Source organism: Lutjanus erythropterus, chromosome 15 (genome assembly GCF_056507025.1).
Source record: "Lutjanus erythropterus isolate fLutEry1 chromosome 15, fLutEry1.hap2, whole genome shotgun sequence".
Classification (NCBI taxonomy): Eukaryota; Metazoa; Chordata; class Actinopteri; order Lutjaniformes; family Lutjanidae; genus Lutjanus; species Lutjanus erythropterus.
This window is the reverse complement of record NC_139331.1, coordinates 33577501-33604119: the sequence shown is the minus strand read 5'-3', so window position 1 is coordinate 33604119 and position 26619 is coordinate 33577501. Positions and strand designations below refer to the sequence as shown.

At 39.9% G+C, this 26619-nt stretch overlaps 1 protein-coding gene across 5 annotated transcripts in view; it reads left to right on the top strand.

Annotated features, from left to right (window-relative positions):
* Positions 1 to 26619, top strand: part of hivep2a (HIVEP zinc finger 2a) — a 156323-nt gene that overhangs the window by 72674 nt on the left and 57030 nt on the right. For 3 of the 5 annotated variants that reach the window (XM_084737188.1, XM_084737189.1, XM_084737192.1), the window contains 2 exons: positions 187 to 256; positions 23275 to 23382. The gene's annotated coding sequence lies outside the window, so the exon portion shown is untranslated. The remainder of the gene's footprint in view (positions 1 to 186; positions 257 to 23274; positions 23383 to 26619) is intronic. The other 2 variants (XM_084737191.1, XM_084737193.1) reach the window with 1 other exon arrangement.

Sequence of the window (26619 nt, the reverse complement as noted above, 5' to 3'; positions counted from 1 at the left end):
ACCCTACCCTACCGTAGCTTCACCTAGCCTAGCCAACCTTTCCCTAGCCTAGCCCAGCCAAGTCTATCCTAAGGAGGAGAATCCTGCAGAAAATCCTCTGTTCAATTGTTGCTTACTTCAGCTTTAAGTAGTTAACTTCATGAACACACACTCATGATCTTGCTCTTGTGTTTTTTTTTTTTACAGGATGGCCCTATGAGGACACTTTCTGTCGGGACTCCCGCTGAAACCAAACTGAGCATGTGCAGACCGACAGGTAAGCCCAGTATCCTCACCTGACGCTACACTCACCAGATTCAAGAGCTTAAATTAGTCCTCAGAGATTTTTACAGGACAGCTGACAGAGCAGCAATGGTTTGTGCAACATGGATTTCGTGTGTGTGATGGAGTGTGTGAGGTTCATAAACACAAGAAAAAAACAAAGTGGTGTTTTTGGGCCAAGAATGTTCATAAAAACAACATAAATCCACTTTAGAGAAATGTTCCTTGATGAAGAAATTATAGGTATTTAAACAACAGAGATGATTTTAGAGTGAAAAACAAAACAATTTAACTATAATCACCTGTATACAGAGTTACACTGCAAATTTTGTTGTTTTCGTACACTGGTTTTGAAATTAAACAAGTACGACCCCAAAGTGCTGATTTCCAGCTTTAATTTGAGGGTGTTTACATCAGAAGAACAGTGTAGAAACTATGATCCTTTTCATACATATTCAGAAACTAAATGGTAAAGTTGAGAGAAACTTAAAGTCATCATTTGAGGGTGAAAGTTTCACTCACTAACTCCCACTTGTTACCTTTTTACAGAGTTTGCATCCACATCATGGTCTTCTTCAGTTCTCTCTGAGTTGAAAGCTCAGGAAAAAGCTAACAGGTGCACTCGTTTGGAGTTTTAAAACGTGTAAATCTCATCCCAGGTGGAGTTTTGAACTCTATCCACGAGACCATGAGATTGTTGTGGGAAAAGTTAGTTGGGTTGCAGTCTGATTATCTTGGCCTGTCAAGAACATAGAAACTCCTCGGGTGAGTTGTGTCTGTGTTCAGGATACTTGTTCTATCACTTTGTCCTAAAATCAGGGGACTGTGTGAAAAAAGATCTATGACATCTTTATAAAATTAAAGCTGAGATGCAGCACTTGAGCTTATAGTCACTGTACAAAGCCAACAGAGCGCTGCAGGAGGAGTTTTAGGAGTCTTAAAACCCAGAAATAAGTTAGCATATGTGCATGTCCTGTTCCCTTGTTACTGAGTCAGTGGGTTTTTAAAAGGGTTTTTGGTGAGATGCCTGAATGAGGTCTGTGTTTAACACAAGCTTAAGACACATTTTGTTCTATGATAGATACGTCAGTAAACACCCCACTGGTGAATTTTGAAGCTTTAAAAAGGCGCTCGCTAACAAGCAGCTAAATGAGACTACAGAAGTTGCCGGGGACATTAAACGTCGTCGCTGGTCACTCAGTGGTGGCGACAGTGAGGTCATGTGACCAAGGTGTTGGTAATGTTTTACTTTTGGTGTGTGCATTTACAAAAATTCTTGCTGAACAAAAGTTTAAATATAACTGTTAATTCCCATGCAGAGCTGATCTTCTGCAAGAATTCAAAATCCGGTGCAAAACTCCTCTTGGCTTTTTGTTGAGGGTGATGCTAACTTCCAGGATGGCCTACAAAAATCATTCCTGCACTACATACAATGGAATACACAGGACTGTGCTGATGCTTTCTGATTGCACACTAGGATAATTTAAGTCTTCACCAAGCAAACTACTAGAACCTGGAAGTCACTGAGATCAGACTGAAGAAGCTGACCAGTTATGATCTAATGCAACCTGTGCGATTTGTTAATATAACCCTCGGTTTTGGTGTGTGACGTGGTTAAATTGGACTGTCAGCTGTTTCTTGGTGAGCTTTGTTTGGTCAGTGTCTGTCTAATGTTTTACAAAAAAAAGTTGTTGCTGCACTGGTTCAACTGGTTTCCGTGATGTTTATGTTAAATTACTCTGCAGTGTGGCGCTGAAGTGGCCGACTGATCTCTGCAGTTGCTGTGAGGTCAAAGATCAGCTGGTTTCTGATCTGATTTTTTTATTTTATCACAGATCATATTGTGGAGATTACTTTCCCATTTTACCTTGTTTTCTTGCACTTTTCTTTTCTGTTGAACCACTTAGTTTCTGAAATGATTTGACCGTTTTGTTTGTTACAGATTATATTGTAGAGGTAGTTGACACAGTTTCTATTCTGTTGTACAGTTGACCTGGTTACACTTGATTCTCTGGTATTTCTGACACTGTGCTGTGTCAGCAGCTGGTTTCTCAACTTATTTACTGTTTTCTTTTATTAAATGATATTGGGGAGGTGAATATCCCAGTTTCTGTACTGCTTTTAGACATTGTTACACTGTTTCTTTAGTTTTTTTCCCCAATTATGTGGAGTATTACTGCCTAGTTCTTAACTGTGGAGTGTTAATAACTGGTTTCTGATCTGATTTGACTTGTTTATTGACTGTTCAACATTACATATTATATTTTAATATTACCTGTCCCGGTTTATATACTGTTGTAGAGCTTGTTACCAGCTGGTTTCTGATCTACACTGTAGAGGTAGCTTTCACAGTTTCTGTACTGATGTACAGTAAACATGGTTATACTGGGCTCTCTGGTATGTCTGACTTTGTTCTTTGCTGCACAGTATTGAGTAACAACTGGTTCCTGAACTGATTTGACTGGTTTTTGACTGTTCTAGATTGGTTTCTCTGGTGTTGTGGGTATTTTTCTGCATCATGGAATATCACCAGATGGTTTCTGAACTGGCTTGGTGTTGTTACAGGTTATATTGTACAGTAGTCCTGGTTATACTGGGTTCTCTGGTAGTTCTGATATTGTTCTTTGCTGTCCAGTATTAAAAACTGTTTTCTGAACTGATCTGACAGTTTTTTGACTGTTTAGCAACACAGATTATTTTGGAAAAAGTAGTTATCCCAGTTTATGTACAGTTGTAGAGCTGGTTATACTGGTCTCCCTGGTATTTTGGGTATTTTTCCTTGTTATGGAATTTTAGCAGCTGGTTTCTGATCTGATTTGGTGCCTTGACTGTTTGACATTACAGATTACATTGTAAAAAAAAATAGCTATCCCCATTTCTACACTGTTGCAGAGGTGGTTATACTTGTTTCACTTATAAACAGGGTACTTTTTCTTATCATGGAATATTACCTGCTGGTTCCTGAACTGGTTTGACTGGTTTCTGTGCTGTTTCTCGAGGAAAACAGCAGCATGATCTGGTAAAAAAGAAAAAAAGGGAGAATTCCTTTAATCCAAATAGCTACAACAGCAGGAGAGGACCGAATTTCAATGTGACCACAACCAGAAATGGAACTAGAAGTCAGCTGTAAAAAACACACACACACAAACACACACACACACACACACACACACACATTCCTGGGAGCTAAATTACCATCAGTCGGAGTAGCTGGGATGATTTTGGTTTGACGCAGACATTGTGGTTGGCAGACCAAAAAAAAGTACATTAGAAAGCTGTAAAAGAAAATGTTACCTGCCCTAACATGCTCACACACACACACACACACACACACACACACACACACACACACACACACAGTAATATAAATATTTCTCAGGATCTACAAAGGTAATAAAAGTGGTACGAGCCAAAAAAAAGATATCATGCAAAAACAAATCTGTACGATAGAAAATGTTGCAATGAGAAGATGTGTTTTCGAGCTCTCCGGGGAAGTCAGAGCGAGGCTGTGATGATGGCTTAGTGCTTCATGATCACACACACACACACACACAGAGAGAGAAATGACTGGCTTTCAGCAGCCTGCTGTGTGCCAAGGTTATGAAATAATTTGTGTGCACGCGCCTTTCAACACAATTCTTCTTTGCCTCCATTCAAGCCGAGACACGACTCAGGAAAGATAAAAATAGAACCTCGCTGACCTCTTCTTTCTCTCCCCTTCGCTCTCTCTCATGGCCATCTTTACGCTCTCACTCCCCCCTCACCTCCTCTTCCTCCTCTCGTTCTGTCTCCAATCTGATATTGATGCAGCTGTCTTGCTCCGGTTGGGTAATGCTCGAGCTCTAACACAGGCAGAGGGGTGCTTGGGGTCGAGGCTTCGAGGATTTTTACTCTTCCCGGTGGGAAATGTGGCTTTCATCAACACAATACTCGCTCACAATAAACTAAATATACAGAAACATAAGATCAAATGAAACAATAGTTCAATGGTTCACCAGAAAAATGTGGTGCGAGAGTTTGTTTGGTGCAGTTTTGTTGCAAATTTGTGGTCCGACTGTTTGAACTGGCTCAAATTACGGGTCGCCACAGTATTTGGATAGAGCCAAACAGCAGAGTAATTCAGGGGTAAATGCACCCACGCTCGGTTTATTGACAGTGAGCGAGGATCCAGTCGCCCCTGACAACCTCCCGAGGTGGTAAGAGAGGCATTCGGCCGCGCTGATATCATCGCGAGCATAAATCCAGTTTGTTTTTGCAGCCCCATGCACAGCAACAACGTAAATGGAAATACATGTTCGCATGAGGGCCGAACGAGGAAATGCACGCGAAGCAAACAGGTGGCAAACAGCTGGGATAGTAACTTTAAACTAGCTGCAAGCACTGAAAATATTAACTCATAAAAAAAAACAGCAGATTGTTGTGGATGGAGAGCAAGCGAGCGTCTGCTGTCAATTAAGGTCTGAGCAAACTTGTTAGCAATGACAACAACTGAATAAAACTACTCTCCTCTCAGCTGTGACTAAAACGACAACTACACACGTATCCTGGATGTAAATGGGAGCAGCTTAAATGAAAAGACAGAGCATCGTAATTTCATCATGGATACAGGAGATGCGTGCCAGTGCCAGGTTCCAAAAAAGAGCACAATAAGATTGTGAAATACAGAAATCCTGTTTTGTAATAAATGTAATTCTACTCTGACACACGAGTAGAGAAACGTCACAAATGCAGAAGCTTCCAAACAGGACAAAAGGTGTCACTGAATGATTTGATTATGAAAAATATGTGAGTCATACAGTAGGCAATGGTTTTTAGTCACCAGAACTCGATGACAGCGCTCTCCACAGCCATCATCAAATATTAAATGCCTCATGTTTAGTATTTAGTTATGACATAATGTGGTCTCTTACATGAGAGTGCATTAGCTTCTTTTAATAATAAACTGCACTGATATCGGTACTCACATTGGCGATCCTGGCCCTGGTATTATTTGGCATCTTCAATCAAAGCTGAATTTTGTGGTGTTGCACCCCTAAAACGAGCAAATATCTTTTACAAAATGTTGCTCAACCCTCCAGTAGAGAACCTGTGATAAGGAGCGTTGAAGCTACCGTGCAGGCTTGTGATGAAACAGCTTACTAAGGCCTCTCATGGTGACTTTTCCTTTCATTTGCCTTTCATTTGTAAGACTCGTGTAATCCAGATGTGGCAGATGTCTGTGTGCTGCATTTAAAAGCAAGATTGAGGTAGTTTAAGGAGGCAGATCCAGGTTTCACTTTCAAGTACATTTTCAAGCTCTTGCAATATGAGTTCACTCCGGTGTCTGTGGTGTCAGTCCCACAGTCGTTATGCATTTTATATTTTAGTTTAGTTTAAGGGGGAGCAAATATATCGATGGAGTAGACGACAGCATGGCGCAGCCTGAAAACTGTAGGAAAACATCATGAGAACATGTTGACAGTGTTTCTGTATTTAATGCAAGTATTTGAAATGCAGAACTGTGACTTGTAACTAAGTATTTTAATGCTGTGGTATTAGTACTTCTTCTTAAAGTGGCTATAATTGATATTTTATAATGACAGTGTGTCAAATTAAGTGAAAACCATGCTGTAGTGATGAACCTACAGAATCTGCAGTTTTCTTTTGCTTTATGGAGCGTTGCGCAATTTTCAGCAGTTGTTTTTAAAGAAAGAGCTCTAAAAACCCACTGTGCTCATTTCTGAAAAACATCCGTTACTGCAGATTTAAGTAAAGTAACCTTATGAGGCATAATATTGAAACTGTCAACTGAAATAAATAAAAAGTTGCCAAGCTTATTGTTTATCTTAAAGGACGCGTTTAATTTCCTGGTGTCTCAGTCAGTTTTTTTTTTTATTTTATTTTGATGCATAAGTTTTAAAACTTTCCTTGGCTTTATCTTGAAAGAGGCACTGTGGGATGTTTTAATTTGTCTGTATCTGACTGTACCACCTCACTGAATCAGCTGTAACCTTCAACGATTCGCTGACTGTGCAGGAGCAAGAAATGAATTATAGGTGAGAGGGTCAGTGCTGCGCAGCGGCCTTGTAACTCGATTAACCTTTATCAGAAGTATACGATTAAAGTGAAATTTTGTACCGTGTTATAGTAAAACATCTGATTTACAGAAAAGCTCCCCAGATGTTGGCCAATCACAGATGATGTAACTGTCTGACTTCCTTATTCTGTAGAAAAGATGAGGGAGGTTTCTTACATAGAATCCCGCAGTTTCACATCAGTCCTTTGAAACTCAAATTGTGTTTTGGTGTTGTGGAGTTTTACAAGTTCTTCAGGAGGAACCGTCAAACGTTTCAGGTCAGGACTCTATAAAAACACATCTGTTTGAGATGAGGAACTTTAACCCTAAAGATAAACCTGAGCTTTCTGTTCTCAGTAGGATGATAAAATGTTTAATTTCAGTCAGTATTCAGAACTATTGCTAATTTTTACTGATCTATTTTTACAAGAGGCCAGGAGAGAAAAAGACTTAATGTAAACCACTTTATTTTGAATTTACCCGCTTTATTTATCGAGCCAGGGATGGAAATCCTCATCTGTTGCGACTTTAACCGAGTAATAAATCAATAATCTAGAAATGGCAGTAGTAGCGCCTCATTTGATGTTGGTTTGTCTGGTGGGAGTATTTGTTGAATAGGAAACTTAAAATGAGAAAAAAAAAAAACATGTTAGTGTTTTGCAACTACTTGTTCAGGAAAATGCATAAAATTTGCAACCCTACAGGTGGTCAAATAATTTTAATGTTAACATAACTATAAAAACATGCATGAATTAATACATTTGCACAAATAAAAAAAAACATAAATAAGGATAAATGAATGATCTCACTTTGATTAACATGACATGAAATACTGATGAACTGACCTGTTCCTCACTGCCTGCACTCATTTTCTCGCTCCACGCTGTTTCTGTTGTTGTGTCACATGTGGCTGCAAGTCAGCGTGTATTCATCATGTATTGAACACTCTATTGAACAGTTTTCTTATTGCTATTGGTAAAGTGTCTGTTGTTGTTATATATTGCTGTTGTTTCATCGTCCAGTTTTCAGGCTGTTTTAATGATTAATTGCTTGAAAGAATTATCCATTACTTCTCAAGAAAATTCAGCCTGCATAAGTTTATGTAATCAGAAATACAATCCTCAGTTATTGTGGAGCATCGTGATTTATCTGCTACTGTTGCACTCTGGTTAAAGGACGGAGAAAAAGACTGAATACATGAACATGCAGCTGACCTGTAATCATGTTACAGGGTCATGATTACCCACACTGAGAGCATGAACTCTGGAGGTCTGCGTGGCTTTCACATCAACATGGAATAATAATAGTTTTATACCACTAATATCACTTTAGCTTGGGGTTTGCACAACAGCAGAAAATTAAGTTTTTGAGTGTACGTTTCACTTTTTCCATGAGGTAATGGACAAATCTGTAAATGCAGAAGGTATTTACTCTGAAAATGTGAGTGTGCGCTCATGTATTTCTGTCTTTGAGATGACTAATTTCGGTTCGTAAGCTTGAGAGTGAGGACATTTTTATATGGTCGAGACTTTGTTTTATTTTTGACTCAGGTTTAGGTTAGGTTGTTTCCATCACAGAAAACACCCCCCAAAAAGTCTCTGTGTGGGAAGAAGGGCCTTCCAAAAGAATATTTTATTTTTTATTTGATTTCATCAGTGTACGAGTGGACTAATTCACCTAATCTTTGTGCGGTAGAAACACAGACTTTACTGGACTGAAGGAACCTTTTAGTTTGCTGGAAAGAAGTTCTCCTGGGACTAAAAGTTCTGGGTATACTTTGGGTGGAAACGCGGCTTAAGTTGGGTTCAAGGTAGAACCCTTTAAAAGGGTGAAAGCTTTCCAAGTGGAGTCTTTATGGGAGCTTTCCAAATTAGCTCTGGTTCTTGAACCGGTTCTGTTTCCACCAGTTTTGAGCAAAACCCTTGTAATCAAGGTTCTTCATCAACAGGGGGCGCACTGCATAATGCAACCTGTGAAATATGACACGCCCACTTTGATTCCCAAGGAAAACCTATTTTTGGTCACAGCTGGGAACCAACCTTTCAGGTTCCAAACCAGTTTATGTTTGGTGGAAATGCTCAGAGTGATGTCATCAACAGCGGGTGCTGCACAATGACCTGTAGAATATGACACGCCCACTTTGGTTCTCAAGGAAAACCTCTTATTTTTCGGTTCCAGCTGGGAACCAAGCTGGGAACTTCAGGTTCCACACCAGTTTATTTTTGGTGGAAATGCTCAGAACGGTTCAAAATTAGGCCCCAAAAAGGCACCAGTTCCATGTTGGTGGAAAAGGCCTGTATAAAAGTTAAAACCAGGAACCAAAAAGGGTTTTCCTTTGGGGACAAGCCAAAGAACCCTATATGGTTCTAATCTAGCACTTTTACTTCTAAGTGTGTCCAGCTGAGAACTTTATTTTTGTCCTCTGTTGCCCAGTTTTTGTGGTTTTATTTTGAAATCTGAGAGGAGAGAGAGAGTGGAGGCCTTTAATAATTAAGTACCTTTAGTTTTTATTATTTTTTCTTATGTTTCTGTTTGTCTTTGTCTCTTTGTTTCATCTCTGTGTCTCTCCTCTGCTTTCCCTCTCTGCTCAGTTGAATTCAAACATCCATCACTGGCACGACTGTCACTACTGTGTTGCCAAAGCAATAAAATACATAACAATCTGGAGCTCGTGTATGTGTGTTGGGTGTGTGTGTGTGTGTATGTGTGTGTTGATGTATTTCCCATCAGTCCTGGTCATCCTTACCCAACCCTTTCCCAGAATCCACCACTGACTCACTTGAAACAAAGTACGAGTCAGCTGTTTGAGTTAAAAACTTCATGAAGACAAAAGAAAACTATTTAATTCTTATATAATGAACAAGATGTACTCGCACTGTACGGTCACAGCTGGCCACACCTGCCGAGGTATTTGCAGCCTGCTCAACTGGAAAGGCTGGTTTCTTGACTGTTTTTTGGGACGCACATTTGTTTGGAATTAAAAGGCAGCTTCTACAATGGAAAAAAAAAAAAAGAAAACCCCGTAATTGTTTGGTGAAACTTGTGCCACATGTGAGAGGCTTGTGGAAGGTTAAAAAGGGGTTCCTCAGGGTTAAAGTCAGGAAACAAACTAAATAGATGCGATGACGTACGAACAGGCTCGATGACACCTGTCACAGGAAGCAGCTGGATGTATCCCTGACCAGTATGATTAGAGGTTGTCGGTCGGTTCTTTCAGTGTGTTTACAGAGGAACCACATCAGTGGCACATGTGGAAAAATCCCAAATTATTGCCATGCGTTCACCACGTGTACCGTTCCACATGATTCTGAGACTTTTTAAGGCAATGACACGACTCTTTTTTGTGATAACATGATGTGATGTAACATGTGAGTCAGAATCACACGGGAGATTTTGTTTGATAATTTGTGGTTATTGTTGATGTCTCTCAGTTGCCATTGTGTGTTTAAAATGTGTTTTTAAGAAGTTTATCAAAATTGCTACACTGCAATTTTCAATTCTCAGTGTCAAGTTACTGTCCAGATACCATTTTAAAGGTAAGCTGCAACATTTTCCTTAAAAATAATCTCTTTCAATCACTTATGAGCCACTAGAAGTGTGTGGTGGCGGCTGTATCTGCAGAGACTCTGCTCTCTGCCTGCATTAACTGTTTTTTTTGCTTTAATCTTATTTTTTCTACTTGTTCCACCAACCCAAAACCTTGGTATTTGATGTCCTGATGCATTTGTGGGCAGCTCTGATCAATCCTAGTGGCTTTACCTTTAAATTAAAGCTTGTCATCCTGGCCTACATGTCCAGTTCTCCATACTGAAGAAGCTATCATCATTTGGTACAAATCCCCACAAAACTCACACTGTCATTTTAATGTTTTTCATTGCACATGAAAATAATGACGTAAAAATGATCATTCCTCTTAATGTTGTAATCATATTGCAGTTGCAGTATCATTCAAGATAATCAAATATGCATTCATAACATGCTTCATTCACATGTTGACTTATTTGCTTCAGAACAATCCCCGTTGCTCAAAATGTCAACAGGTTCTTTGCAAAGAAACTTTAAGTAAGAGTTATCCAAAAACCACTGGGTGCTTTACCTTTAAATTTTATTTTATTGTTTTATATTCAGCAGCATTTAACTTAATTCCTTTCAGTGTTTTCAGGTGTGTTTTTTCTGAGACATCGGATCTAATGTTGGTCCTAATGGTCAGACCAGCACCTTGCAGAGTAGGTTGTTGCCATCACTGAAAGTGCTTTAAATAACCACATCCTGAATTATGTCACGTTTATACTTAATTACTTAATAGGATGATTTCTGGCTAAACTTTAGTTACCACCTGTTAAATTTGGCTTCTCTGTCTAATCTTTATATTGTGAGTGACATGATTTACACGTTACCAAAGTCATATTTTTATGAAGGCTGAGAACAGCCGTACTTACAATAATTTATACAATAAATAATAAGTTAATCTACCCATTATCACAAGAAAACAAAAAGTTATTAATGTTTATCAGAGATTGAGAGTGTCAGTCTCTCATTTCTGGCCACTATGTGAGGGATAATGTACAGTTAGCAGGTCATTATTGTGAAATAAACCACGACAGGGTGATGCTGGACCTCGACATGAAGCACAGTTAATTTAAAAATGATTTTATGGAATTAAAAATTATTTCATTTCTCCTCCAGAGTCTATAATCAGAACTGCATCCATAGAAACTGTCTGTTCTTCATGACTATGGTCTGCTGAAATAACAGACTGTAGAATACTGCACTGTAGAGATCGCCTGCTCCAAAGACGTAACTGTAGAAAACAAAAGTACACATTAATGCTTTGACTGAATGTAAGTGTCATGTCAGTCATCCTGAAGACCGAACTTATTTATGATCAAATCAAGAAGACACTCACTCTCATGTTCTCCACAATTATCTCATTTTCTCTAGAAATCGGCCTTTTGTTTTCTCAGGATAACAAGATCAAGTAACCCGTTATTATGAAAAAACAAGATAACGAAATAATTAACTTGTGATCTCAAGGCATTAAAAAATAATTGCAAGCATGGCTGCGCTCTCATTTCATCATGTAGATCATTTATGACATTTTTATGGGGTTGGGCAGGAAGGCTCCCAGCTCCCTCTTGTTTTTGTCAATCTTCTTCTTCTGCCAAGGAAATCTGCCTTCCCATGCATGAAAATAAACCAGACTGTCCACATCGGTCCAGTCCTATGCCAAACTTCCACCACTGGTTTCATCGGCTGATACTCCAGATGGTGGCGCTGCAGCAATCGTCTGAATTTTAAAACTCTGAAAATTCATAAGAAATCATCCGTGTGTGCTACAGCTTTGCAGCTTACGCCAAAATGTAGCCCCAGGTTGAGCAGAAAATTTGAGCTCGACTTGAAGTTGGTTAGAGTTCACATCCTCAGTGATGCAGAAGTAATGTACCAGTGCTTACTTCAGAATTACGCTTTGAGGAACTTTAGAAGTTTTAAATAGTTATCCTTCCTTAAAAACATGTTTACACGCCACAGTGTCCCAGTTTCTATCAGGCTACTCAAGATTTCTGAAAACCAGGATACGATCCGAGTATAACGTTTCTTCCTTGTCTTGTCATTTTTAAGAAATATAATAAGAAAAGCTTTTTTTTTAATATTCTAAAGTGTTTGTAAAGCACAGAAACTTAAACTTAATTCACACATAGTTTGGTTCAAGTTTGACTTTAATCAATAAAGATCCAAAGCACCAAATCATAGCAGAAGTCTCAGGACACTTTTCATATACAGCAGGTCTTGGCCGTACTCTTTATAATATTATAAGTGATAATATTATAAGTGGCGAGAAAAAAAAACTCCCTTTTAACAGGCAGAACCGGTTGCCAGACAATGTAACCAAGGAAACACTCGGTAACAGCTGTCCACAGCAGCCCAACGTATGATCAGAGCAATTATTATTTTTTGCTGCAGTTTTTATAATATTATATGAATCTGTTCAAGTATTTATAATTCAAAACTGAACTTGGCAGTATTTTGCAAGCAATATTTGCATAAATATTTACATATAAAATTAAGCTTTCTGTCGTAGTAGCTATTCATAACCCGTTTCTGTGGTATTTTTTTCTGTGTGCAGTATTTACAACCTAAAAGAGTTTTCTGCAGTACAGTAATCTAAGATGATCTGGGGCTAAATGTGGAAGCATTTTTTCTGATAGATAAATAGACATTTATAATCTTAAACAGTCTTTGGCAGTATCCTGCAGTAGTATTTACAGTCTAAAGCCAGCCCCAAACTGAATTTGGCGGTATTTTTTTTGTTGTTGTTTTTATACCCCGGGGATAACTGGCAGCAGTTTCTTTAGTATTTATAATCCACAACTGTTTTGGGTTTGTCTTTTCCCCCATAATTGATTAATTCAATATCATGTCAGTACAGAAAGTCTCTCTCAAAGTTTTAACTGAGTCAACTTTTTTTTTTTTGGTGTCATTTTGAAAGCTGAGATTTACTTTTACACACAGTGAACACGGCTGTCGGGTGAAAACAGCTCGACCTTTTTTTGTTTAGTTCACAATTAAAAAACAGACTTCAGTCATATTGAGGGCAGGAAAACACTCATCAATGAAATGTACTTCCTCGTGTACACAAACTGTGTGTGTGTGTGTGTGTGTGTGTGTGTGTGTGTGTGTGTGTGTGTGTGTGTGTGTGTGTGTGTGTGAATGTGTCTCTGTATGTTGCTTAATGGTCCCACACATACACACACACACTTTAACGTTGTCGCCGGGGTATGACGACTACAGGTGTCGAGAGCAGGCTCCCCATCGCCATGGAGACAATCAGCCGTTCACGCTTCAGCTTCTCTGAAAGCGGGGGAGCTTAGGCATCATGCCGTGTCATCACACACACGCACACACACACGCACACACCTTCACGTGCCTGCTGCGTGAACACACACAAACACCGATGATACATCTCACACAAGATGTTATTTCAACCACACGTCTGAGTTTACGTAACCGCTTGACTGGATGTAAGTGTTAACACTGTGTACAACGTAAGGATGAGACAATATGGAGGTTTTCCACAGCCCTCCCACACAGGTGTGTTACCTGATGTAGCACAGAAACACATCAGGGTTTACCTCATCTGAGCAAGTAAATTCTTCTCTGTTAAAGCTGATTTTGTCGGGTGATCAATAAATCTTTTTCTGGCTCCTCATTAAAGCTCCAAAGGTCATAGGCGTTAACCAATATCGACTATAATGAGGCGGTTACTAAAAACATCTGCAAAAATTAGATGATGACACATAATTTAGCATCTGTTAGCTGTAAAACACGACATCGGGAGTATTTTCCGTCAAGTATTTATAATCTGAGGCTACATTTTGCAGTAATTTCTGTAGCACTTACAATCTGAAACTGTGTTTGTGAGTATTTTCTGCAGTATTTATAATTTTGGGCTAAATGTGGCAGTACTTCTCTAGTATTTATACAGTATCAAAGACTGATATGGCAGTGTTTTTGGTAGGATTTATAGTCTGGGGCTAAAATTGGTCATATTTTCTGTAGATATTTCTAATCTTAAACGGTCTTTAGCAGTATTTTGCAGTAGTATATACAATCCAAAACTGAGTTTGGCAATATTTTTCAAACTATTCATGGCCGAATGTGGTGATATTTTTTCTTTGGTATTGTCAGCATGTGGTTTGGGAGTATTTTCTTGTAGTATTTATAACCTGTGGCAGGGGTTTTGCAGTATTTACTGTTATTTTTATTAGTAGATTTGGCAGTATTTTCCATCAAATGTACATGTGAAGACAAGTTTGGCAGTATTCTGGTGTTTACTATGAGTATTTACTCGCAGTGTTTTCTGTAATATTTACCATCTTCAGCTCAGCGCTCCTATCTACCTCTTTTCCCATGTGACTTGAAGGCAGCATTCCTGTGGTGTTACAGCACACTTGACTCCTGATTGCGGGGGCTGTCTACAAGCTGTTTGGGGACTCAAATACCCAGAATGCCACCGAGGAGGTGACTGAAAGTGACAAAGTAAAGTGAACTAGCTGTGAGGTTACATCAGATGGATTAGTTTCAGGATGACAGAACGCGTTAGGAGAGAGGAGGAGTGTCATCCCTCCATCTGGTGTCAAGAGGTCATCATCAGACTCCACCCACGCTTGCTGGAACGTGTGTGTGTGTGTGTGTGTGTATGTGTATGTGTGTGTGTGTGTTTCACAGCATGTGTTTCCCATCTGGTTCCACCCAGTCCCTCAACACTGAGTTCATGCTGACCTCGTTCCCTCGACTCTTTCGTTCACTCTTTTATTGTTTCTTTCTTTCTTTAGCAGCCAAAGTAATCTCCTCCCTCCATCCTTCCATCCCTCCTTCACTTTCATCGGTGTAACACAACACCTCGACCTCATGCTCGTCTCAAGTGCGCGTCGGTGTGTGTTTGACACCGTGATGTCATCGCCCCAACTTTCCCCGAGCTGGATGCCACACGCATGTCGTCATCCTCCGCCTCTCTCATGTGTCGTCTGTCATTCTGCATCCCGCGTCGCTAAACATAACCATCAACGTATCATTTAATCTAATTATAAGTCTTAAAATCCCATTTGTCCTGCGATAAATCCGTGAATGGGGAGGTGAGATCATTATTTGTTTCCGTGCCGTGCCACATGAGATTCTTCGGATCGTGTGCCAGTTCATTTTGCTTGATTCCCGTGTAGCAATCTGCCTGTATCTTCCTTCCTTTTTTTTTTTTAAGATCCTCACACTTGTTGCCAGAGAATTCTTGAAACAAGTGAACAGAATTGGAAACAAGTGGAATTACCTCACTCTGTTGGCAGAGGGTTTTCACTCGCCTGAAGAAAGAATTCAGGACTCTGATCTGAAATGAATTGCTGCATCAAATTATTGAGGTTTGTGTTCCCAACTTCACTGTTGCCTGATGAGAACATAAATCATCCAGAAGGTCCCCAGTAGATTCTTCCACTGTTTAATGCTTTTATACTTTAGCAGTTAAAGTGTCAAAAAATTATGTCTTCAGAGGGGAAGTGAGAACTTTCAGCAGCTCCAGCTCTACATCTCTGGATTGCATTAAGGAAAATTTGAGTTTCTCACAACCTAGACCATCATATCTATTTGTTATGATTGCTGTGTTTTTATGATGTTACTCCCTGTCCTAAAGTAATCCCTAAGATCTGTTGGTTTTCTCCCTTCAGGAAAGCAGCCTCACTGGTCAAATGAATTAAACTGATGGTTTGAACCACGTAAGAAGTCGTCCTTGGAAAGTGTTTGAAAAGGTCAGCGTTGATCCCGAGGCTGCTGGTTCAACTCTGACTTCAAGGACCATATAGAAAAATTATTTTGTGGTGGCTGGGTTGTTTAAAGAGCACCTGCACCGGCAAATCATTTAAAATGTGAGGACCAGAGATGAGAGCGGTTCAAAATGTGCCCTATTTAAAGCAAAATACTCATAACTTACTCAAATAAGGCATCAAATGCATGTCTTTTCCAGTCCTGTTGTAAATTCAGATGTGGCCTGATAGGTGGAGGCTAAGTCCCGCCCCCCACAAGACCAGGGGTGTGTTCAGTCTGAAGATGCTGTGCACTGGTTTGCTTTAGTTTCCGTATTGAACGACACTTTCCTTTCCATCTTGCGTACACAACTAGGTGTTCAGCACACAAGCTTTTCTGTTTAAATAAACATTGTGCTGCGTTTTCTCAGGGCAGGTAGTAAAAAGGATTTTCAATGGGCAGGTACTTTTAACAACTACCTGGCAAGTGATTGGACAAGCCATCTGTCTATCACAGCCATCTATTATGGGCTGATTTCAATCAACTAGAACCATGTGACGCAGAGCACTGACAAAGAAACACAACAACAAGCTGCAGTCTGAGGAACTTTCTTTGTTTTGTTCTTTGTTCTTCTTTCAATTAAAATGACAAAAATGATGGTACACTAACCTCTTTAGGAGCCGCCAACCAACAGTCGCTTCTCAGTTTCATCACACCTAAACCACACCTGCAGGTGCCAGTAGTTCCTCAAAGGATGCTGATTGGTCCAAACCACTGTGGTCACTGTTTACTTGGAAGACAAAGATATAACTAACCACACTGGTTTCTAAGAAGGGTGTGATTATATTGGACATTTTGGGCGTGCTCATTGTTTTTATTTCTAAATGCAGGAAGAGGTTAGATTAACTAAGCTCAGGATTTGTTCATCACTGGACCATTTGTGTTGCTCATCCTACAGGACTCAGTCCTTACGTTTCACTCAGCAGAGCTGTTTTAAAGTCTGTGTCAAGACCAACATTTACAAACTGCAAATCAAGATGCAAGTTTTTAAGGCTCCCTGCAGAACATGACATCACATTTGAACATTTTCCTTTCAAAGCTGTCTTAATAACGGTCTTTTTACGGCGCTGAAGTCAAGTCTTTAGGGAGACACGTCTCAAGTCTCACAGTGTAGTCAAGTTTCCAGTCCTCAATTGCATGACTTGAGTCTGACTTGAGCCCAAGTCTCAAGTTTACACCTCTGGATCTTAGCAATGTAAGAAAAACATTTACACACTACTACTAATGTTAATGTTATTTTAATTATCAACTAATTGTCAATTATTTTCACAATTAATTGAATAGTTGTTTAGTCAATAAAATGTTAAAATTTCTCAGTAACTATTTAAAAACTGCTTCTTCTGTCCAACCAACTTTCCACAACTGAAATACTCTTCATTTACTGCCATAACTGATAAAGAAAAGCTGCAAATCCTCACATTTAAGAAGCTGGAACCCGCAACAATATTTTCTCTTGAAAAGTGCCTGAAATGATCAAAATAGCAGACAATTAATTTCAACTGACTAATTGTTGTTGTTCTACTGCAACCACTACCACACAAGAAACAATTTTCATTTCTTTATTTGGACAAACTAACCACCTGCCCATTAAAACAACATGAACAGTGGTCAATAAAACTCAACTATCTGTATGAGCTGACATCGGCTCGAGTCTATAATTTGTTTCTATTTTGACACACTGTTATGTATATGATTAGATTAAGGGCTTATGCTGCAAATTGTAAACATGTAAAGACACCAGCAGTTCTTTTCATATTTTCATATTTCGTTGTGTGTTTTCAATAGATGAATGAGTTTTTTTTTCGTGCAGTCGGTGCATACGTGTGGACAGATGATTACATTTAAATCACATGGACCCTCTCAGCTGGACAGACATGATAACATCACGCAGCTTCGTGATATGGCAGAAGTTGTGCCATGAATGCTTGCAAATCAGATTCATCCAAAGTTTGTATTTATGTTTGGGGGGCAGATGAAATGCTAATGTTATGAAAATGTCTGTCTGTGAGCCAACGGTGAAGTGACATTGGTCTTAACAGCACTCAAGGTTAATTTGGAGACATTTGTCGGTGCTCGTTTATGTCCAGCCGGTGGGTGACATCCACATCTTCACGGTGAAGGAGGGCCGAGGCGTGTTGTGACCCTTTGGGCTTTCCATACCTTTACAACTTCCGAGGTCGGAAGCTGGAGCTTACGAGGAGCACTTGAAGGCAGCATCAGTCTTCTCATGTACTCCCTCAGTGTCTGCTGTCTCCCTGAGCGCTATCATTCTTCCCATTCAGCTTCCTGCCCTATAAATATTTGAGCAGCCCCATTAGGGAGTGAGGTAATCTTAACACACACGCTCACGCACACACTCACGGAGGCTGCCATTAAGGCGTAGTAGTGCCTAATAGTCTTGTCGGAGCGCTAGGCCCCGGAGCTAACGGGCTAATTAAGAGCGAAACAGGTTTAACGAGTTTAGACTGTTCATTAAGGCAGAAACCTGATTAATTAACAGTCGAGGGGGAGAGTTCGTTAACGAGTCGTGTGATTAATTAAAACTACAGACGACAGAAAGTGTAACTTTAAATGGGGAAAAAGGTGAGGAATGATTACTACCACCGAAAGGAGGGGAAGAAAGAGGAAAAAAAGAGGATAGAAAATATAAGAAAGAGGAGAAGAAGGAATAGAAACAGGAGAAAGAAGGGTGGATAAGAGGGAGAGTGGAGGGAGGAAGAAAATCGAAAAGTAGGAAAGTGGTAAAGATGGATACAGAAAATGAGGACGACTAGAAGAGTAATATGAAGGAGTGAGACGTCCTAACATACAGCAAAAAAGCAAAATTGGGCGCATGGAGTACAAAAAAATTGTCCAGATAGCGACAGTGACACCGAGTTTTCCCCCCTCTGCTGACGACTGAAGACGGGTTCACACCTGAAGGTCCAGTTCCTGAATCAAACCGGTGTGAGGATGGTATATTGGTCGCAAAAGCAAAACTGAAACAGTTTTACAAATTGTAAACACGAGTCATGTGGTTGACACATTTTCCTTGATTTGATTTAGTCATTTTGAACGTGGTCAAACTGTCACTTGAGTATTGGTCATATAGTTGCATATGAACACTGCAGCGGGTATTAAATGTCTCCTGTCAGTCCACATTTTGGTAGCAAACACACTGATAGTTCACCAGGCACCAAAACAGGAAAAGAAAAATGATTTTCAACTGATGAAGGCAATGCAAGTTTATTGACTGACAGAAGCAAATTAATGAATACCTGAGTGAAACTGAGAACTTTGCAGAGCAGGTTAGAGCGACTTCATGGAGAAAAACTGAAACGATATGATGTTTGCTTGGTCAGATTGTGAGAAAATGTAGGATAAAGGAGGAATAGAGAGAGAAGTGAAAGGAGAGGGAGTAAAAAGGAGAAAGTGAAGAAGAAAAGAGGACAGAAAGGACAAAAAGAAAGATGGAAACCACTATGGACAACCAGAGTTGGGTGAGAGACAGAGAGACATGGCGAAAGAGAGCAAGAGAGAGGTGGCGGAGGTCAAAAAGACATCAAGACATTAAAACAAAGAGAGATTGTGAAGAGAAAAACAAAGGCCTAATACAACATCCCCTCTACATCTCTTTCTCTCTGTCTCTCTCTCTCTCTCTCTCTCTCTCTCTCTCTCTCTCACACACACACACACACACTTTTTCCTGAATGTTGGCTCTTTGTGTTTGGTGGTGCAGAGGCCGAGTCGTGTGATTGCTCCCCTCGCTGGACATCTGAGGTCAGGGGAACTCAACCTCGAGAGAAAAAACTCCAAAATACAAAATACAAGCTGGAAAAAGAAACACACGAGTGTAAATACGTCCCCAGAAAAAGATAAATCAATATCCTCCAAGGCAGCTCTGCATAGTTGGATTTAAAATACTGCCAAGCTTCTGGAAGTTTACTTATTTTGTTAATTTTTTGCAAATCTTTATAGATTTTTTTGCAGTTTGCTCAACATCTCTTCTCATTTTTTACAGTTTTTTTCATTTATTTTCCCATTTTTCCATGAATGCATGTGCAACATGTTTTTCCATTTTATGTTTGGTAAATCTTCCAAGAGGTTCGGTGATTGTGAAGGTGGCTATGGAGGTGCTGAAGGACGAATCAAACGCACCTTTTCAGTATAAAGTAAGGTGTTTGCATGTTTGTGTTGGTGAGCAGAAAAGGGTTAGTAAGATGAAAAAACAGTAGAGGATGAGAGAGGATGCAAGGTGAAGTGAGAGGGAGGAAAACTAAAAAAGGGAGGAAGAGGAAGTAAAAATAGGGGAAAAGAGGGGAGGAGATGAGAGGTAAAAAAAAAAAAAGGAAGGTGAGGGAGGAGAGAGAGACAAAGGCAGAGAGGATGAGGGGAGGAGGAGGAGGAGGAGGAGCAGGTGCTCCTGACAGCGCCTTCATCTGTTCCTATGGTTTCCTCACCCTGTGTGTGTGTGTGTGTCCTCACAGACAGAGAGAGAGACAAAACAGTAGTAAAGCCTGCAGGAGTAAATGGGAACAGTGTCACAGCGAGCAAATGTGTGTGTGTGTGTGTGTGTTCTCTAAGTTCACCCATGTGTAAACGTTTGTGTGTATCCTGACATTGGAAATTATTTTGTAGTAAAGGTCAGATTTCAAGAGGCTTGATTTATATTTATATACCACCTTACAGTAGCCACACAAAAACCAGTGTTGGAAAGTAACTAAGTAGATTACAAATTGCAGGTAATATTTTTTATGCCACTTCTTCTCTACTATGTCTCAGAGACAAATATTTTACTTTTTACTTCACTTCATTTGTCTGACAGTTTTTGTTACTTTGCAGGTTATAATTTTTCGTACTCGTCCTCTCCGGTGAAATCAGCTATTTCAAAGTGTGTTGATATTGATTGATTTATTGAGAAACTTGTCCACCATCGTAAGCTAAATAAACTCTTGAAAGACCCTCTCGGATCAGCTGGAAAATGCACCATCACACTATGCATATACATCGTTGTCACAGGACAAAAGGGTTGGCCGATAAAATTTTCCAACCAGCCATCATCAGCCCATCAGCCTGCAACTGGTGATATATAAGAGGTGTGCAAGTGGCCAATTCACTATGTTATGTTTAGTAAGCAAAATAAACTCACAAAGTGTCTAGAAATTAAATGTTCTCACACCTATTTTCCTTTTCAAACAGAGAAATACAATCGCACACCTTCTGAATGCAAGTTTCTGTCTTCTACCAAACTAAGACGAGCTTCACTGGTTTGTTAACTCCTCGTAAAACACGCTACATTCAGGAAAACGTGTAAAATTCACCAAAACAAAAGTCTTTATTAGTCTGTCCACTATTCTAACAAGCACCAGCTCTGGTTTGGTGGAATTAAAACTTTAATTCATCGTGTGAAAAGAGTGCAAAGAGTCTGCAGGCTGTTTTCCTCACTCTGAAGACCATTACATTAGCAAAATAAATTGACAAACATCACCCCAAAAATTTGCCAAAAGAAATCATTCAGCCCATCGTCAAGAGGCGATGTCTGACAGGACAACCACACTACAGTATGGAGTATTCAACAAAGCTGTGAAATATATCATAGTAAAACACTGACAAGGGGCATTTTACTGCACAGTGACTACTTTTACTTTGTATACTTAGATATTTCTTACTACAGTTTGCTGTTGATTCTTACACACTTTACTAAAGTAAGTTTTGAATGTGGGGCTTTTACTTGAATGACATCTGAATACTTCTTCCACCACGGATTAAAACGAACATACACTTCCTGCAAAATGTACCTACACATCAGGGCTGTGACTGCGAACAGGACGGCGACAGGTCTGCTTGATGTGATGGTCACGCTCTGTCACAACATTAATGTAAATGTAATGCAAATGCCATAACTTTGGGTGTACATTATACCATCACGCGACTTCTAATCTTTTATTTTTTTTATGTCTTTTATCTACTCTTTATTTTATTTTTAATCTATTCTACCGGATTGGTTGGTCAGAAACATATTTAGTTGGTGTCACTTAAAGACACAGGTCTGCACACAGTGTATTTAAAATGTTCCTCCCTCACTTTGCAGCCTTACTGTGTACACAACAAGTTCTCATACCTACAGAACAAAATAGCTTGTTTGTCAGTGGATCTCGAAGTGATCATGTGACCTCCCCAAAGAGCTGTTGTCTAATATTAAACCTCTGTTAACCTCCTATGTTAAGGTCTGGTTATGTTTAGGCAACAAACGAAAGAAAGATCACAGTCAGGGTTAAAAGAGGATTTGTGGTGATATAATAACATCACACTGCAGCTGCTTTTCTGCTTTTCAAGTAACTGAGACGTTCCTGTACCCTTGTCTTGTCTTGTTTTACAATCTTCTCTGTTTTTTCTGCCGCAGACTAAAGATTCACTGAGACTGGGCAAATTAGTCCGCTGGCTATGAAAAAGTGACAGCTGTTGTTTGTGCACTTCTATACAACAATGACGCCATAAAAAGCAAGGCAGGTTTTAAAAATGGCGACTGAAATAAAATGCTGCAATCTTAAGTGCCACTACTTTTGGAAAGCACTACCTCCCTGAAACTGAATTTAGACCCCGGTCCCTGCAGTGGAAACACACTGAGTTCCTCCGAAGGTTCTTAGCCCCTGGGGAAAAGTTCCTCTGGTGGAAATACCTTTGTTTATGAGGGAGAACAGACATAAAGAACAACCGTTCACTCTTCGGGTTTCCTCAGTGTAACTTTTCAATATTCACAAAATATGAACTACATCATCTCAATACTTAACCAGAGTGAGTGCAGGAGTTAATGGAGACCCGTCTGTGGCTCTGCTGACTGTCTGCAGCAGCAGGAAGAATGAATCTTTAATCAGTTTGAGCTCTCGTCAAGTAAAACACGTATCGATGTGATCTGAATGAAATGTTTTGTTTTCTGTTTCCTGGAAGCTGAAATGCACCTGACCTCTGCACATGATCCTCACTCCCTCTCTTTGTTTCATCCGCTGTGAGCCTTATTGTTCTCTCCCCTCTGCTCTTCCTCTCCCTCCATCACACTCTCCATCTCATTCAGTCTACCCTCTGTTCTGTCCGTGCTCCATCTCATTTATTTGTCAAAAAAAAAAAAGAAAAATCGATGCGTTCTGCATTAAAAGCTGCAGCATTAAAACCAGTCCGCTCCTGCCTGAGACATCACTCTATTGACAGTAAACATCCATCTGGTTTCCACAGAGAGGAGGTGTCAGGACCCCCCGTGCTGGATATTTAGCTGCACTCGGGTGTCATGTACCGGTGGCGTGTAGGGTCTTGTCAGAAACACACACACACACACACACACACACACACACACACACACACAAACATACACTCCCTTATACAGTACTGTAGACACACTCAGGCATGCATGATGCACTCACAGGCTGATTGGAGACTTAAGTGTAGATTGGATAAGTCTGATGCTAATGGACACAGATGAAACTGATGCCTTCATGGTCCAGTTTAAAAAGTATGTGGACAGTCTGCATACTTCTCTCTGTTGGTTTCTAAAGGAAATGTGAATTCTGCAGCACACACTTTAGACAATAGTGTGGTAACAGTTTGTGTTTGTCACTTTCCTGTTCTCTCCATGACAGTTCCCTCCATGCACAAAACCAGGTTCATAAAGACATGGTTTTCCAAGTTTGGTGGGGATGACTCGTCTCTGGCCTTGTAACCCAGACACCCAACATCAGCACTGTTGGGTAAGTTACTTTCAAAATGTAATATATCATATATTATTAATCACTTTTATTTGAAAGTGATACGTTACTTCACAGTGTTACTATGTGTGTAGAGTCATGTGTTACACTACGTTTGCGTTACTTTCACCAAAATGACCACAGAGGTACAACTAGGTGTTCTACAATGGAGAAAGATTAGCAGTATCCCCATAAATTCCCTTATATTACAACACTTACAGTAAAGACATTTCAGTTGGAGATGGGATCAATCTGATCCAATTTATAAATATATATATATATAATGACATGAGACATTCATCGGTTCTCAGCCTCCCCACATGGACAATGAAACTAGAACTGAACAGTGCTTTTCTCTGCTATTCATTTGCATGAAATATAAGGGATTAGCATTCCAAATTACTGTAAAATGATACAGCTGGAAAGAAGAAATGTACTAGACACCTCACTCATGGTGTAACAATAAACCAGCACAAAAATGACAACTACCAACATAAGCTCCCATAAATCACCATGTTCCAAACAAACACATCACAAACACTAACAAAAGTAACATTTGCATTCAGAATATGAGATAGCAAACTTAAACTCTCAGCAATGCATCATGGGAAATTATACAAAAAAGGGCTATCTCTCTGTATATCAGCTGCATGTGTGAATGTCTCAGAATCCTACAGTGCTCAACAGCCATTACACAAGTTACCTTAAACAAACTACACAAGCTTTCCAGACTGAAGTTCAGTTTCAGCCTCATGCAGTCTGCAGCTTTGTGTCTCAGCTGTGACGTGTCTCTTTACACTTAAAGTCTATTGTTTCTTTGACAAAACATGCTTAAATGCAAAGTTGATGCCCAATAAAAAGGCACTGGATAAATATATTTATCTTCATTTTGGAACCTGGACAGAACAGAGTGTGCTACTGTTTCTCTCTGCTCTGGTTTTTAATGTAGGTTAAAATATTAAAGTAGCAACATCCCACATTTCTCATAATGCCTATTATGCTGGAGTTTTCTGTTTTGTGTTCCAAAGTGAAAATGTTTTGTCATTGTTGGACTTTGTCTATTCAGAACATGGTGGTTTGTGGACCTCACTAATGCCCCTGTGTCTGAATGTGAGCAAATTCCTGCAGACAGGTTCCAAAATCCTGCAGAAAACCTGAAACCAAAAGACAAGAGGTGTTGTGTTCAGGTGTCCACATGGTTTTAGCCACATTTTCTGTCTTTTTCGGTTCTTTTCATGCCTACGTGCCAGCAATACCATAGCCAAAAGCATTTTGGGTTTCTTGTGAACGCAATATCTCAAGAACGCCTTCAGATAATGTCTTCAAATTTGGCACGAATGTGCACTTGGACTCAAAAATGAACTGATAAGAATTTCTTGGTCAAAGGTCACTGTGACCCCACAAAACACATTTTTGGAAATGACTCCGTGTGTTAATTATGAGAAAACTTCACACTGATGAGATAAAATGATAATGTGATGACATTTTACATCCAAAGCATCAAAGGTCAACTTCACTGTGAGGTCATAATGTTCAGCTCTCTATCAGTCCTCTGTCCTAAAAATAGTCTCTTAGTGAAGACAGCATGTTTCTCACTGGAAATTATTCACTGGAATCATACATTACAGACATTATATGAGTCTAGACAGACGTGGATGTAAACTGTAACTTGACTAGTGGGCGGAGACATGCAACCGCGAGGCAGAAACTGTAACCGACTATTTTTCTTGTCTATATGCTTTGGCCACATCAGAGTATTTTGCATGTCGTGCCAATAAAGCAAATTGAAGTCGACAAAAAAAGGAAATTGTAAGAGAGAGAAAGGAAGAGACATGCAAATAAGCAGCAGGAAATGGAACAGGAACATAATTCAAATGCAGGTGTACAGTAACAAGTTACAGTTACACACACACACACACACACACTGCACACACTCAGCACACACAGGCACCAATCTGATGTTTCTCCTTGAATATTTTATTTTTGGGCTGAAACATTTCGGAAGAAATTCAGGCACAAATCTTGTGTTTCTTATTCGTCTAGTTTGCTCACTGAGCCATCTGTGCTGCTGAGAGTTCAAGCTTTTTAATTCTATAAGATGTTAGTCATCCTGCCGCACACACACACACACACACACACACACACACACACACTCACTCAGACCACACACCTCCTACCTACCTGCTGCTCTGCGGATGTGAGGGGACAGAGATTAGCTCTGTGAGTGGGTGGACAGTCAGCACTGTGTGTGTGTGTGTGTGTGTGTGTGTGTGTGTGTGTGTGTGTGTGTGTGTGTGTGTGTGAGTAACGGGTGTTGGGGACAGTAGTCATTCAACCACCCGCCCCCATTGTGTCAAGAATAAACTGCAGTGCACATACACACACACACATGCACACACACACCTTTTGCTGCTTATAAATAAAGAGCCAGGACTGGAGGAGACGCTGCGACAAACAGGCTCAGAAATCGCCGGCAGCCAAATGTTGGTATACGTTCTGGCAGCGTCTGGGAAGGTTTTTCTACTCTGACGGCCAATTTTGCAGCGAACCAACCGTCGTTTGGTCCTTCTGGAGTTGTATTCTTCTGTAAACATCACTGGCAACAGAGAGAAGCTGGCAGTTGCCTCCTGAGCTGTACGAGTGACAGTGACGGCTGCTGCCTTCTTATAAAACCTCGATTCAGTTTCCTTTTTTTTTCTTTTTTGTCATCTTTTCATATCCACTCAGTACTGAACATTTTCATACAGAAGAATTGGGAAGATCACTTATGAACTTGTCACTAGTTTTGAATTTTTGATGTAGCAATTGCCACAAATACTGAAATCTGGCAAGAAAAAAGCACATTAGAGCAGTCGTTTTTGTGACTTTAAGGAAAAACAATGTACAAAGAGCAGGGAGAATTTCTCACGTGGATGCTGGTGCTGCATCATCACTTCAAGAGTGATTTAATGTCATGATGTCAGTGTGACACATTGCTAAAAATGCTGCAAGCTCACACCAAAAACGCCAATTGTGATTCAGTTGAGGCTGAGCAGCAGTGAAAACACACAAAACTGGATTAAAAGAATGCAAAAGATGGACGGTGTTTCAAAGTGAGTTGGTGCGTAAATATAATGGATCTAACAGGTCATTTTTATCTGTAATATACAACATTTTACTGTAGTATTCTGAATATTTTCTCTGGCATTTTGGCCTTTATTTGAAGGGAACAATAGAGACAGAAAATGAGGGGGAAGGCAG